General features: G+C 35.1%; 1 pseudogene; it reads left to right on the top strand.

Moving 5' to 3' along the window:
• On the top strand, positions 605-3,511 carry LOC104755230 (annotated as a pseudogene).

The following is a 15,544-nucleotide window of genomic DNA, read 5'->3' as shown; positions in this document are numbered from 1 at the left end:
TAATCCTCACTCAGTGGAGCTAGGATCATAATGCCAAGTTTCAACAAGTTATTACCTTCAGAGAAAATAGTCCTATGTGTTTCTGGTAACATGGGTTTTAGAGGACTCTTAAACCAATCTAGCAACATAAATGACTTAAGGTTCACTAGCAGTCTTCGAACTAATGGAGACCTTAAGCTACCAAGTTGTTGACTAGAATGGGAGAGAGTGGATTGCAGGTCGGACCTAGTTACACAATGACACTGAGGCAGTCGAAATATTGGTGATAGATACGGTAAAGGTGCAAAGGATGCATACACTAAAACAAGCCCGACTAGCAGGACAGACATACTGATGAAGCTCAGCCAAACAAACATCCAAACCAAACCAAACAACTGGCCATGACAAAAGGGGTTTTCAAGACAAATAAGTGCATCAACTGTTCTGCTACCGAGTACGACTCGACTTGACCAAGCAGTGTAGACTGACACTAACCAATTTGACCTTGGTATGAAGTTATAAACGGGTCTATGGGACTTCCAGATCAGAAATAAATCATGGTTTCTTTGAGGACGACTAACTTCCAGGGTTCCAAGAAAAAAAGCGAGAATACAACCTGGGCCAAATGGGTAACAAGAGGGAAAGAGAGGATGCCGATAATGTGGGTTGCTTTGTCAAGATCTTCATCATCTCCGGCGTCAGAACAGAGCTTCCGTCCAACTGCAACCAAGTAAAAGCCTTGGTGAGGGGATTAAAATCCGAGGAGCGGTAAGATGTTGTGGTTGACAGCAAAGTGAGGCGGTGAGATCGACAGAAACCGGGACTAGTGGGGCAATCATGGCTCTCAGAGGTAGTAACGGATGATTGGGGTCTCGATGAAGCAGGCTCACCGAGAAGAGAGACCGGGTGCAGAGGAGAGGTAGGGGGTTGAAGCTGAAGCATGGTCGGAGGTGAGATCTGGAATCTCAAAGGGTCTCCGATGGGGATGAAAGCAGAAACAAAAGGACTAGAGCGAACAAGGAAGCAACAGAGCCGAAGAAACAAAGACCCAGCGACGCCAATCGGACTCGACGCCGCCAGGAGAGGGTGCCTCGGTGGTTGTGCCAGAGAGAGGGTGGCTAGGGCGAACTTACTTAGTTTTAATATGACCGACTTATCTAAGATCTTAAAGATTTCTGGAGGAGAGAATACAAATTCAATTATAAGAAACTAGCATCTATTGTTGGTTCTGAAGATTCCACTTCAAAGGACTTGATGAGCTTTCCTGTAGTATCTGTTAATGACAGACGACTGCAAAAGAAAGATGATTCACAAATCACATATTCAGAGCTTTGTGACAAACTATACCAAAAATCCCCCCATTTTCGAGTTACAGGTTTCTTATATGACTTAACTTCTTCAAAAACAGTATGACTTCTTCAAAAATCAATCTAATTGTGGTAGTCTTGTACTTAATTTCATGTTTTAAAAAAAAAGATTCATTTTCTTCCATTTGGTTTCGGTTAGAGTATTTTGCACATGACTAATTGTGGTAGTCTTGTACTACTTAATTTCTGCAAAATTTACATATTTTTTTTGGTCATAATTTCTGCAAAACTTTTGCATAATTTCTGCAAAAATTTTGCATAATTTCTGCAAAATTTACATATTTTAAACAACTTTATCATTCAATTTTCAACATTCTTGCAACATTGTCATAATTTAGATAACTTTATCATTCAATTTTGAGACCTTTAGTTTTTTGGTAAATGATTGAACTTAAGACACTTGCATCCTTATATTTATGCAACATTGTCATATTTGGTTTGGAACGTTATTATCCCTACAATTTCCTTATGGTGATAATTAGTATTAGTTTTAAAAATAACTAGGATTTAACCTGTGGTACACAATGGGACAATTTTTTCTATAATTTTCTGCATAATTTTATTGTTTTATAAATTGATTGAGTTTTTTTTTTTTAAATTAATACAGATGTTACAATAAAAATTAGTGTATTTGTAATAACTAAGAGGGGGGTATTAAACTTGTATTTTAGAAGAGTGTAGAGTATTCTTAAAATCACTTGTTATTCAATTGATGATTTTTAAAAATCTTTTAAAATCCTATGTTATTCAACTTAGATTTATGTAAAATCATTTAAAATAATTCAAAATCTCTGGTTATTCAATCAAGATTCATAAAACTTACTTGAAATCTACTGTTATTCAAAATATAAAGTTTTAAAACATAAACTTACTTGAAATCTACTGTTACTTGAAATCTACTTTAAATGATTCTAGGAGATTTTGGTTTGTTTTTTAGTTGAAAATACTCTCCCACAAAATCATACCCTTTGAGATAGAATTTTACAAGATTTTAGAAGGAAAAAAAAACTGTATTTTCTGGGAAATCAAAACTGAAACAGGTCTCACCTCTTCACGTCCTCTAGCTATACATATTTCTTTGTTGAGAACCTTCCCTTGGGTGTTTCATGAGTAACATTGGCCTAAAATACATTCATTTTTTTTTGTTTTTTTGTTAGGGAACTGTGGTGCTTATCTTTCAACCAGCTGAGGAAGGTTTACGCGGAGCAAAGAAGATGATAGAAGAAGGAGCGTTGAAGAACGTCGAAGCTATTTTTGGATTACATCTTACCAACCGAGTTCCCTTTGGCAAAGCCGCTTCACGTGCAGGTCCCATGCTGGCTGGAGCTGGATTCTTTGAAGCTGTAATCAGTGGGAAAGGAGGTCATGCTGCAATCCCTCAGCATACCATAGATCGATCCTGTTGTTGCAGCTTCAAGCATTGTCCTTAGTCTTCAACACCTGGTTTCACGTGAAACTGACCCTTTGGATTCAAAGATTTCATTTTTTTCACTCTTTGATCTCATCATACCTGGTCTTGGTTTTCGAGAACTCATTTGTGTTTCCTCCTACAGGTGGTCACAGTGTCCAAGGTTAATGGTGGCAATGCGTTCAATGTCATCCCTGATTCAATCACCATTGGAGGAACTCTTCGAGCCTTTACTGGGTTTAGTCAGCTTCAACAGCGAATCAAAGAGGTGACGCGATCCATGATTGTGCCTTTATGAATTTTTGTGGTACTATGCTTTACCATAGAACCAATACCCAGTTTCAACTTTTGATTCTAGGTGATTACCAAGCAAGCAACTGTCCATCGGTGCAATGCATCTGTGAATCTAACACCAAATGGCAAAGAACCGTTACCACCAACAGTGAACGACATGGCCTTATACAAGCAATTCAAGAAGGTAGTCGGAGACTTGTTGGGTCAAGAAGCTGTTGAGGTAGCACAACCGTTGATGGGATCAGAGGACTTCTCAAAGTTTGCAGAAGTAATCCCTGGCCATTTCTCCTTCCTGGGAATGCAAGATGAGACCAAAGGGTATGCGTCATCTCATTCACCATTCTATAGAATTAACGAGGATGTGCTTCCGTACGGGGCTGCAATCCATGCATCGATGGCTGTACAGTACCTCAAAGAGAAAGGTTCTAAAAGTTCTGCCTCAGGCTTTCATGAGGAACTTTGAACTTTGTTCTAGACTTGTTTACTCATCAGTTATTGGCTCGTTCATATATCTTATTAATAGTAAAAGTCACACTCCACGGAAATGAATGTTATTTGCAAATTTCTTGTCAAACAATTTGTGGCATAATTTGAAATCCAAAGATATCAATTGCTGTGCTATGATAGATTTGTGACCAAAGCAATAACTAAAAAAACAACTGTATTTCATAGCATAGAATCAAAACATAATACTTCAGTGCCAAAAGAAATTAAACGAAGAAGAACAAAGATTCCCAAAGTTACAAAATAGACTTATCGGTTCCTCATGTGTCGTTGACCCTCTTCTTCTTCTTTTTGCTCATCTTCTTCCTTTACCTTCTTCTTCTGTACTTCATCTCACTTGAAGCTTTTTTTTCTTTGTTGAAGTTAACAATCAAATATGTTATTAGGTGGATCAGCTTGACCAGATTAGGTACTATAGTGGTGGCGACGAAAGTTACGTCTTTCCAGCACCTTCACAAACACAAAGCGATTAGTTATACTATGGTATAGAGTTTTCTTTTTTTGGTTTTATAAAATATTTTAAAATCATTCAAAGTTTACTAATAAATCTCATAGAATCTCTTAAAATCACATTTTATTTTCCTTTTTTTTAATGAAATAACTCTAAAACATAATCAAATCTCCTAAAATCATTCAGAATTCTAAAATTTTAAAATCCTATCAAATCCTAAAATAAACAAGTTGAATACCCCCCTCTAATAGTTTTTTTATTGAGTATATATGGATTAAATTTGAAAGAACTATATAAAGTATGTTCATTTTGGAAAGATAAAAGTACTAATTCAACTCAAATTTGCCACAATAATGGTTCATGCCTAAGACATTGTAAATATATTTATATTTAAGTATGGAAACAACTACAAAAATATTAATATATACTTTAGGCTGATATTATTTTTGTTTCTTAAATAAAACAATAAAATCTTTTTTAAATTTTAAAAGGAAAATAGCAATTAAGTCAAGATAATGTATGGGAATAAACTTTATTGATTTTGGTCATTTACCATATGTCACTTATTTATTTTTGTGTACTTTTGTAGGATTAAGATTGTAAATTAAAATTTACATAATCAATACTAAAAAGGTTAAACACAAAATGTATATCAAAAATGTTAAAATCACACAATTTATGCAATTAGACAAAAGTATTAGGTAACATTTTAACATTTTACATAATTTATGCATTTAACATATTATTAGATGATCAGGCTACCATATTCATGATCAAATATATTAAATGCATAAATTATTGATCAGGCTACCATATTCTTGCAATACTTTTGTCTAATTGCATTTAACATTTTAATATTTTTTATTGTGCTACAACTGCATAGGTAATTGTTTGACTTTGTCAATTATTAAAATCGCACAATTTATTATATATTTCTAAATTATAAATTACCTTGAAAATTATAATAGAGATCTAAATTGTTAGTAAAATTAGACAAAAGTACAGAAAATTAGATTATTTAAAAGAAAAAAATCGATACAGTATTTAGTTTTATCTCTTCTTTGTCTCTTTCCCTTTTCCTTGACTTACCTACAAAGAAAACATGAAACCAATTTAGAGTACAATCAAACAATCATGCAAGGGACTGTTAAGAAAACGAAACATATGTGTTTAAATACTTTTAGTTCCCTAAAATCAAAAGTCAATGTACCTTAAAAAAATTGTTTGTTTGATATTAAACTTCGTCTCACGTACCTTTATTCACCTTTTGTAAAATAAGAAGAAAAAAAAAGTGTTAATAATGAGTTGAGTGTAAAAAGTAGCAATGACCTAAATTGCATAAACAAAATAATATAGAGTAAAAAGATTTGTCCACTGAATGCATAAAGATTGTTTGAAAGGTAAAGTTTCTTATGAGTTGGTGCATTTTTGGTCTTAAGGTTATTTATATAGTAACTTATTTAGGATGGAATTAGGTTTGATAGTTGTAAAAATTGGTGAGCAAGCTTTATATTTTGGAAATTACAACTATGATTTAGAATATAGATAAGGAATATACTCCTAAATTGCCGTCTGAGATTCAGTATATATTTGTTAGAGAATATAGGATCGTATATTCAGTGTATATTGTGTTAATATGTTTTTGGTAAGCTTTAGCTTGGGGAGAAAGGTTAGCATTGATAGGATGCAATCTTCTTGATTTGGTAACTATATCGTTTGTATGTATATATATTTGAGAACGGATGAATGAATAAAGCAGAACATTTCGATACATTGTTTTACATGGTATCAGAGCCAATTGGCAAGAAAAACTTTAAGCCTTGAAAGATGTTGGAAGAGACGAAGGTGACGATGAAAACAGAGGGGTCGAAGGCGGTTGTTCCAGCGTTTCAACTGGCGCCAACTGAGAACCCTGGCGCGATCATAGCGCAAGTTTAGTTTAACGGAGATAACTTCGATGAATGGGCTCAAGCGGTGCGGACTGCATTGCGAGTCAAGAAGAAATATGGTTTTGTCGATGGAACCATATCAAAACCGGATGAAGATGGAGCAGACTTTGAAGATTGGTTGTCGGCAAAGTCGATGGTGGCACTTTGGATTCTCAACACAATTGATCCAAAAGTGAGAAGAACATTGGCGAATAAGGAAGATCCAAAGGAACTTTGGACAGAGATAAAAGATCGATTCTCTGAAGGAAATGGACCAAGAATCCAGGAAATTAAGGCGGAACTGGCTCATTGTCGCCAAGGGAATCTGAGTGTGATAGAGTACTTTGGGAAGCTGCAGATGCTGTGGGAAGATTTGGCTAATTATGACAAGGTCATAAGTTGCAAGTGTGGAAAATGCTCATGCAACATCAATGTCGAACTAGAGAAGAAAAGAGAGGATGATCGGATTCATCAATTTCTCCTTGGACTTGATACGGCTTTGTATGGAGGAGTGAGAACGTCGATCATCAGCACTGATCCTCTCCCAAACATGAACCAGGTGTACTCACAGGTAAAATCGGTGGAGCGAGTGAACACGGTCATGAGAGGAAGAGAACAAGAGAACACTCAAGTGGCGTTTGCAGTTAGAGGAGCAAGTCCCATGAGTGGTAAGGAAGACAAGGGGAAGATGGTATGTTCCGTGTGTAAGAAAACTAGGCATATGGCAGACACTTGTTTTCAAGTGATCGGATACCCAGAATGGTGGACTGAAAGACCTCGAGGCAATGGAAATTTTGCTCGAGGGGGAGGACGTCAAGGAATAGGGAGAGGACGTGGAGGAATGGTTCGTGCGAACCTTGCAGTAGCACAAGGTGGAGCCGAGGCGAGTGTCGAAGCAGAGAGGAGTGGTTACACAGGCCTGACGAACGAGCAATGGGGAACTCTAGTGAAACTCCTTGAGAACAGTAAGAAAGACACACCTCGTCTCAGTGGTAAGTCTCTCTCACTTGATTGGGTATTAGATACAGGAGCTACAAATCACATGACTGGGTTTAGTGATATGTTGTTGGATCAAAAGTATATATTGCCATGTACAATAGGGTTGCCCAATGGAAAGAATAGTTTTGCAAAAGAGAAAGGAACAGTAAGATTTGATGATGAGTTTGAACTGAAAAATGTGTTGTTTGTGCCAGAGCTGAAATGTAATTTGATATATGTGTCACAACTTGTTGCGGATCTAGATGTGGTTATGCAGATTGCTAATAAGGGATGTGTGATTCAGGACCATATAACGAGGAGTGTGACTGGAGCAGGAGAACTTAGGGATGGACTCTACTTTTTCCGTCGCTTGCAGGAGTTTCGAGTTTTTCATTTGAATAAAGATGGAGCTGAAGATCTTTGGCATCAAAGGCTTGGGCATCCTTCTAATGGTGTTTTTGATTTACTTCCAGTTGTTGGTACTAGGAATAAGGATTTTTCAGTTTGTGACACTTGTGTAAAGGCTAAACATTGCCGTGAAGTTTTTCATACAAGTGATAATAAAAGTGATGGAGTTTTTGATATGATACATGTTGATCTATGGGGTCCATACCGACGTCCAACTCTGTGCAACTCTTATTATTTTTTGACTATTGTCGATGATTTTTCACGAGGTGTTTGGGTATATCTGTTGCGAGAGAAGTCACAAGTCAGAGAAACTCTGTTGAATTTTGTAGCATTGGTGTCACGACAATTTAACAAGAATATCAAGGTCGTAAGAAGTGATAATGGTACAGAATTTATGTGTCTTGCAACTGAGTTTCAAAAGATGGGAATCATACACCAAACGTCATGTGTTGGTACACCACAACAAAATGGGAGAGTTGAAAGAAAACATCGACATATTCTCAATGTGGCTCGGGCGTTGTTGTTTCAATCGTCACTTTCTGCAAAGTTTTGGGGCGAGAGTGTGTTAACCGCTGCGTATTTGATCAATCGCACTCCGTCAAGGTTACTGAAAGGGAAGACTCCGTATGAGATCATCTATAACAAAGCTCCAGCTTACGAAAATTTGAGGGTTTTTGGTTGTTTGGCTTTTGCGCATAAACAACGTCGAGGAGGAGATAAATTTGAGGCTCGGAGTAGAAAGTGTATTTTCTTGGGCTATCCTTTTGGGAAAAAGGGGTGGAACATGTTTGACTTAGAAACAGAGGAACTATTTGTTTCACGTGATGTGGTCTTTGTCGAGACTACTTTTCCCATGAACTGTGAGACAACGGCCCGCTTGCGAGAAGACGATGATATCTCTGATTTTGGTTGGAGTGAAGAAGACGATGCAGACCGAGTTCTGGAGGAATCGTTGGTGTTGCGTGAAAATCACGAGAAGCAAGCAGTTGACACTGACCATGTCGTAACAGAGGAGGCTTCTCCTCGCACTGAAACAGAGGAAGATCGAGAAGACCCAACAGAGAACAATGTTGTTCTTCTCGATGATGATGACAATGCAGAAAATGAATCTGAAAACATTGAGCAGGAAGAGAGACTGGGGCGTGGTTTGCGATCCACTAGATTGCCTAGTAAGTTTCAGGATTATGTGATGAATACTATTATCCAAGTTGAGTCTGATAGCAATAGTTTGTATCCGTTATCCGACTATCTCGATACAACAAATTTTTCTGCTCCGTTTCTCGCTTTTCTTGCCACAGTTAGTGAGAATACAGAACCAGAAACGTTTCGAGAAGCAGTGGTGGATAAACGATGGAGAGTTGCTATGACCAATGAAGTTGATGCCATGGAACTTAACAATACTTTTGATCTGACAGAGCTTCCTCCAGGCAAGAAAGCAATCGGTTGTAAGTGGGTTTTCAAAATTAAGTATAAGTCTGATGGAACTATTGAGAGATTCAAAGCTCGCTTAGTAGCACTTGGAAACCGACAAAAGAAAGGAGTGGATTATACTGAGACTTTCGCTCCTGTTGTCAAGATGACAACTGTTCAAATTTTTTTGGAGGTCGCGGTGGCAAAGAACTGGGAGTTGAATCAGATGGATGTGCATAACGCATTTCTGCATGGGGATCTCGATGAAGAGGTGTATATGACATTGCCGCCTGGATTTCGCACAGGGGATAAAAATATGGTGTGTAGGCTGAATAAATCTATCTACGGTTTGAAACAATCACCACGCTGTTGGTTTACGAAGCTCCGTGGAGCTCTTCTTGACTATGGTTTTTGTCAGTCTCGAGCTGATTATTCTCTGTTTCATCTGCAAAGAGGTCATCTCGAGATGTATCTTCTTGTTTACGTCGATGATCTGATAATTGGAGGGAATGATTCCGCAGAAATTCACAAATTCAAAGCTTATTTGGGAGAGTGTTTTAAAATGAAAGATTTGGGTCCTTTGAGATTTTTTTGGGCATCGAGGTTGCCAGAAGTAAAGAAGGTATTTTTTTATGTCAAAGAAAGTACACTCTTGACATCATAAAGGAAGCAGGTTTGTTGGGAGCACAGCCTGATAGCACTCCCTTGGAACAACAGCATAAGCTTGGTCTTTCTAAAGCACCGCTTATGACCAATCCTGAGAAGTATCGAAGGCTGGTCGGCCGGTTGTTATATTTATTGGCAACACGGCCTGACTTGGCGTATGTTGTTAATGTGCTGTCACAGTTTATGAAGGCGCCTCGCACTGATCATTGGCTGAGTGCGTTGCGCGTGGTTCGTTATTTAAAAGGGACACCAGGACAGGGGATTTTGTTGAAGTCTGGTTCGAGTTTAAAGTTAGTTGGTTGGTGTGATGCTGATTATGCAGGGTGCCCTGTTTCTCGTAAATCAGTTGGTGGTTGGTTTATTACTCTTGGGGATTCTCCGCTGTCGTGGAAAACGAAGAAACAGAATGTCACTTCTCGATCCTCTGCTGAATCTGAGTATCGGTCCATGGTACTCAACAGTATGTGAACTGCAGTGGTTGAAGTCGTTATTGAAATATTTTGGTGTGAATCAAACGGAACCTATGGCGTTACATTGTGATAATGAAGCAGCACTGCATATTGCCGCAAACCCCGTTTTTCATGAACGCACAAAACATGTCGAGGTCGACTGTCATTGTGTTAGAGATGCGATCATGAATGGGACAATCAAGACGAAGAAGGTCCACACAAAAGATCAGTTGGCTGACATCTTTACTAAGTCGTTAGGCCAAACCGAGTTTCAATCAATGCTGTTCAAGTTGGGCATTTACAATCCGTATGCTCCAACTTGAGGGGGGGTGTTAGAGAATATAGGATCGTATATTCAGTGTATATTGTGTTAATATGTTTTTGGTAAGCTTTAGCTTGGAGAGAAAGGTTAGCATTGATAGGATGCAATCTTCTTGATTTGGTAACTATATCGTTTGTATGTATATATTTGAGAACGGATGAATGAATAAAGCAGAACATTTCGATACATTGTTTTACAATATTTGTTATCATAATCAAAGAAACGCTTACCAAATAAGGTTTACGAAATTAACTAATAAGAGTAATGCTAACTACAGTAGAACCTCTATAAATTAATATTCTTTAAATTAATACTCGATATAAATTAATAAATTCTTCCGGTTCCAAGTTGGGCCGGTGTAAAAAATGACACATTTCGATAAATTAATAAGATAATAATTTTTTCGGAAATCCTATGTAATAATATGGTCCCATCAATATTATAAATTAATAATCAAACTAATATATATATATATATATATATATATATATATATATCTAAGAAAATCTAGTGAAATATGACTTTACTGTTGTTTCCATATTCTTGAATTTGCATTCTTATTGGAGCTCATCTCTAATCTTTTTAATTGTTGTCTCAAATCGCATCCAAAAATTATAGAGAATCCTAAATGCGATAATTGCTTCCTTACATGTATTTGATTCTAAAATTACCATAATATATTCTTTGACTTCATCATTACCATGAATAATAGTAGCAATTTCTTCTAAACTCTAAACTTCTAACATTTATCATTTTTACGTAAACTCTAAACTTAACAATTATGATAGCCAAGATAACAAAATTCTTTAATATTTTTAAAGTAACAAAATTTTAAAAATTATGAAAATTAAAAATCTCTTCATAAATTAATAAGATATTAATTTATCGATAAATTAATAATTATTAATTTATCGATAAATTAAAACCTCTATAAATTAATAAAATTTTGTGGTCCCGATCTTATTAATTTATAAAGGTTTTACTGTATACATCTTATTTCATCCTTAACTGAATATTGTAAAATCAATACCTAATTACCAAAATCTCAACATGATCATATTTTTTTGGAAAACATCTCGACATCATCATAAATGCGATGTTGTAGACATATTATTTTAGGAATCTATTTTGATTTGCCATATTTTAATTATGGTTATTTTATGTAATTTTTAAGGATTATTTTTGTAAATAAGTTAAACTTAAAGGGTAGAACCAAAATGTACTTAAAAATGTTATATCAATGGAGAAAACAGAGTCGAAGAAAGGAAATATGTTGACCAAGAACTATGATTAAAACACAACGACTGTGCAGAGGAACATGCTATACCTCGATTGGGCCAAAAGATCTCTTAAATCTTACAATTAGCTTAACAATAAATCAAGTAGTAAATGACGTGACGATGCACTGAGGCAGACTAGCATGTTGGTGATACACGCACATTAGTAATCAAACTGATACACACGCATTTCAAACTGAACTCAGCTCGCGTAACTAGTCAGTCATTCTCTGGTTAACTTAATCGATTTGGTTTTAACGAGCCAACTATTCTAAACTAGAATTTCTAATCAGGACAGGCCCAAAAAATTTGGTTACCAACAAAAAAAAAAGCCTACGGAATCTGAATTGTTTTCTTTGTTGACACGTGATTTTTGTTTTAGAGCAAAGCTAAATAAGCACCAAGATTTTAAATAACTTGCATTATATTCCAATTGCAGCCCTTTTGAAATTTGAATTATAAATTTTGATTTCAAATTTTTTTTTTTGGTCTTCTCACCGAACAAGAACCGAACTCATCGAGTAAGTAACAAGGAATAAAAAAGACAATTTTGCCCCTCAGCGACTGTTGGTGGTGGATTCTAACTCCCACAACATGGCCCGGCCCAAGTGCTTTGAAGTCCAAGAAATGCCCTTTAGCTAGGAGGGACATTTTGGTCCTTTCGGTGGACGAACCGACACTTTAGCAGGAAGTGCCTAAAAGTGCGCAATATTTTTACAAAGAAAAAAAAAGGAGGAAAACATAAGGGTCTGAATGGTAAATCCGGTCAGAGCAGTCAAATATGTCTGCAATTTGGACCGTTCTATTTTTAAGACGTATAACAAACCGCTGCGGTCTAGTTCTATTTGTATGCAAAAACGGTCCGTAGTTGGTCTGCTGCGATTTTATCTCTGTTTTCTTTTGACCGCACCACTGCGTACTCTGTTTGATAAATGATAAATAAAGAGCAGTCTAATCCATAGACGGATTTGTCTGCCCCAACTGCTGCAACCATTCACACCTTAACAGTTACTACTAGCGGTGTTTCCCATTCATTCATTCTCTCGAAAATTAGTTGGTACTATTCAAATATAGTGTGACATTAGATGTCTTTGATAATCCAGCCAACGATTCATTTCATAATATCGACACCTGTGTATGGCATTCTTCTGCAAAGAATGATGAGAACTTGAGATTAGTCACCACTTTTTGCAGACCTATAACTAACAAGGTCCAAAGAGTTTGTTTTATGTTTTTATGACCTATACATGCATAATAAGGCAAACGAGGGATGGAATACCACTAAACAAATGTGCCTTGAAGTTACAAATGTTGAGATGGACAAGTAGAGAAATGTTGTAACTTTTAATATATCACTAGATTTTAATCTGCGGTGTATGTTTTTTACAATTATTAAGAAAAAAATTATGTTGTTTTATCTTGATTAATATTTAGATTTTATAATTTTTGTTGGATTGCATTTTTGTGTTGGTTTGAAGTATGTTTTCATAATTATTTAGATTGTATAATTTCAGTTGAATTGTTAATTTTAGAAATAATATGTGACATATATACATTCGATAAAATATTGTCGATCTCATGTATCACAATCCTAGAGGCTGTTATTGGAGAAGTGATTTCTAAATCCATATAGAATTGTAAATTATGAAAATCAAAACACATGGATTTTGAAATAACATGTTTTATCATTGGATTTGAATCCTTCTATTTTACATTTTCAAATCCATTTAAAACATAATATGGATTTCAAAATCGAAAAACAAAATTAAATGAATAACATGGGATTTTAACAAGTATTTGTAAATCATATAACCAATAACACATAATTTTGATAAGTTTTTAAAAATCAATGATTTAATAACACATTATCTTTGTTTGGATTTCCAAATTCATTAAATCATAGAACCAATAACCCCTCTTACTGAATCTACATATGAATTCAATATAATTCTTATATTTAGAATTAAGTGGTCAGATTTTTCATCATAATCTAGGGAAATCTTACCAAATAACATATTTTTTTGTAATTCATACTCAGGGCTGAAAAATTGCTAGAGCAGCACTAATTGGGTGTTTTTGGAGAACTTCAAGTCCTTCATCCATGGAAGAAATACGTTCATAACCTTTGATATAGACACAGGTGGATGGATCACGGTTCTGAACATCTAGACATATGCAAATATGATATGATGTTTGAAGCTTCTCTCGCTCATAATGTTTTATCTTTGGATTTGAATCCTTTATTTTACACTTTCAAATCCATTCAAATCTATTTAAAACACAATATGAATGTTGAAATCCAAAAACAAATCATTAAATAAATAACATTAGATTTTAACAAGTATTTGTAAATCATTGAACCAATAACAAATAATTTTGATAAGTATTTTAAAATCAATGATTGAATAACAAATTATTTTTGTTTAGATTTCTAAATCCATTAAAATCATAGAACCAATAATCCCTTATTACTAAATCTACATATAAATTTGATATATTTCTTATATTTAACATTAAATAGTTATATTTTTAATCATAATCTAGGGAAATCTTACCAAATATGAATTAATTACATTAAAAATTTGTTATATTTTAATATTTAACATTAAAAATTGTCATATTTTTTAATATTTAACATTAAAAAATTGTTAACGTCTTTGAGATGGTAAATTGAAGACGGCGAGATCATTTGTGTTTGAACAATACAACACAATAGGCAAGAACCTCAGGAAAACAAAATTAAGCAAAATCAATAAGTTTGTTGGTTCCTAAGTGGGGCAAAATGCTTCGTTGATTTTCTGGCTAATTCATCACATCGTCATTGCTAGCTGCAAGTACAAGACCAATCAATCAATACTCATACTTTCTTCATTCACACACAAATACTAAAACTGTAGGAAACTTACATCTTTGTCTTCTTTCTTGTGTGCTCTTCATCCATACTTCTCTTCTCATCCCTCTTCTTTCTCGTGTCTTCCTTGTCCCTCTTCTTTCTCTTGTCTTCCTCATTCCTCTTCTTTAGCTTGTCTTCCTCCTCCTTACTTAGTAGGGTTGGATATGAGAGATTGGAGAGAAGTAGGGAGGGTGTGGAAAACAGATACCAAGCCAGATTTAACTCATCAAAAGTGTCTTCAGCCTTTGGTAGATGCAGAATATAAGTGTCCTCAGCTTTTGGTAGATGCAGAATATAAGTGTCCAAAGACACTTTGATGCATCCATCAAATCCAAATTTAGACCCCTCACTTGATCTAACCCAATCAAATAGTTCACCAGTTTCTTCATCTACATCCACAGCAACAATGGAGACAGCATGCAAACTCACTAATCGAGAATTGGGGCCGGTTGCTCCACGGTACATCTGCAAAAAAAAAAAAACAAATACTTAGCTATTGTATAAAGAAAATAGCTATCTACAAATCTAAAAAAAATATTTGAGCTATTGTATAAAATAACAACCAACAAATACTAGAAACTTAAGTATTGATTTTACCTCTCTTTAATCTAAGCCATACTTCAGTTGAAAAATAGCTAAATCATCACCAACTAGGTGGGTATCTTGAGAATTTCAAGCGCTTTATCCATGCAAAAACTAGTTTTGTAACATTTGATGTAAACGCAAGTAGATGTGTTATGGTACAAATTTGGTTCATTCATAGAACACCTTATGAATGGTCTATCTACACTTCTCTCGGTATACTGTTATTCATCACATAATCCATCCCATTCTCGTGTGATAGATCATAGCAGTAATGCTTTATATCATTCGACATCTTGTTAACTATTTTTATTTTCAATGATCTTGTAATTATCGATCAAATACTAAGCCGAATAGAGATGTGTCACATCCATCAAGAAGCCTTATAACTCGTATAAGTTCACTCACCATGAACTTAACATACATAATGAAAAAACAAAAGGATTTCAACTACGTAAAAGATTTTTTCTCTCTAAACATATATGCTATTAAAGTAGGACTACTTATAAAAATAATATTTTCTGTAAAAAATTACTTTTCCATGTCAATGGTTTAAAGGCAAATTTTTTATTTTTTACTAAAGTTAAAAATGTAGTTTAAATATTTTAAAGAAAATATTATAAATAAT

The sequence above is a fragment of the Camelina sativa genome, chromosome 2 (genome assembly GCF_000633955.1).
Source record: "Camelina sativa cultivar DH55 chromosome 2, Cs, whole genome shotgun sequence".
In the NCBI taxonomy this organism is placed as follows: Eukaryota; Viridiplantae; Streptophyta; class Magnoliopsida; order Brassicales; family Brassicaceae; genus Camelina; species Camelina sativa.
This window is presented reverse-complemented; position numbering and strand designations above follow the sequence as displayed.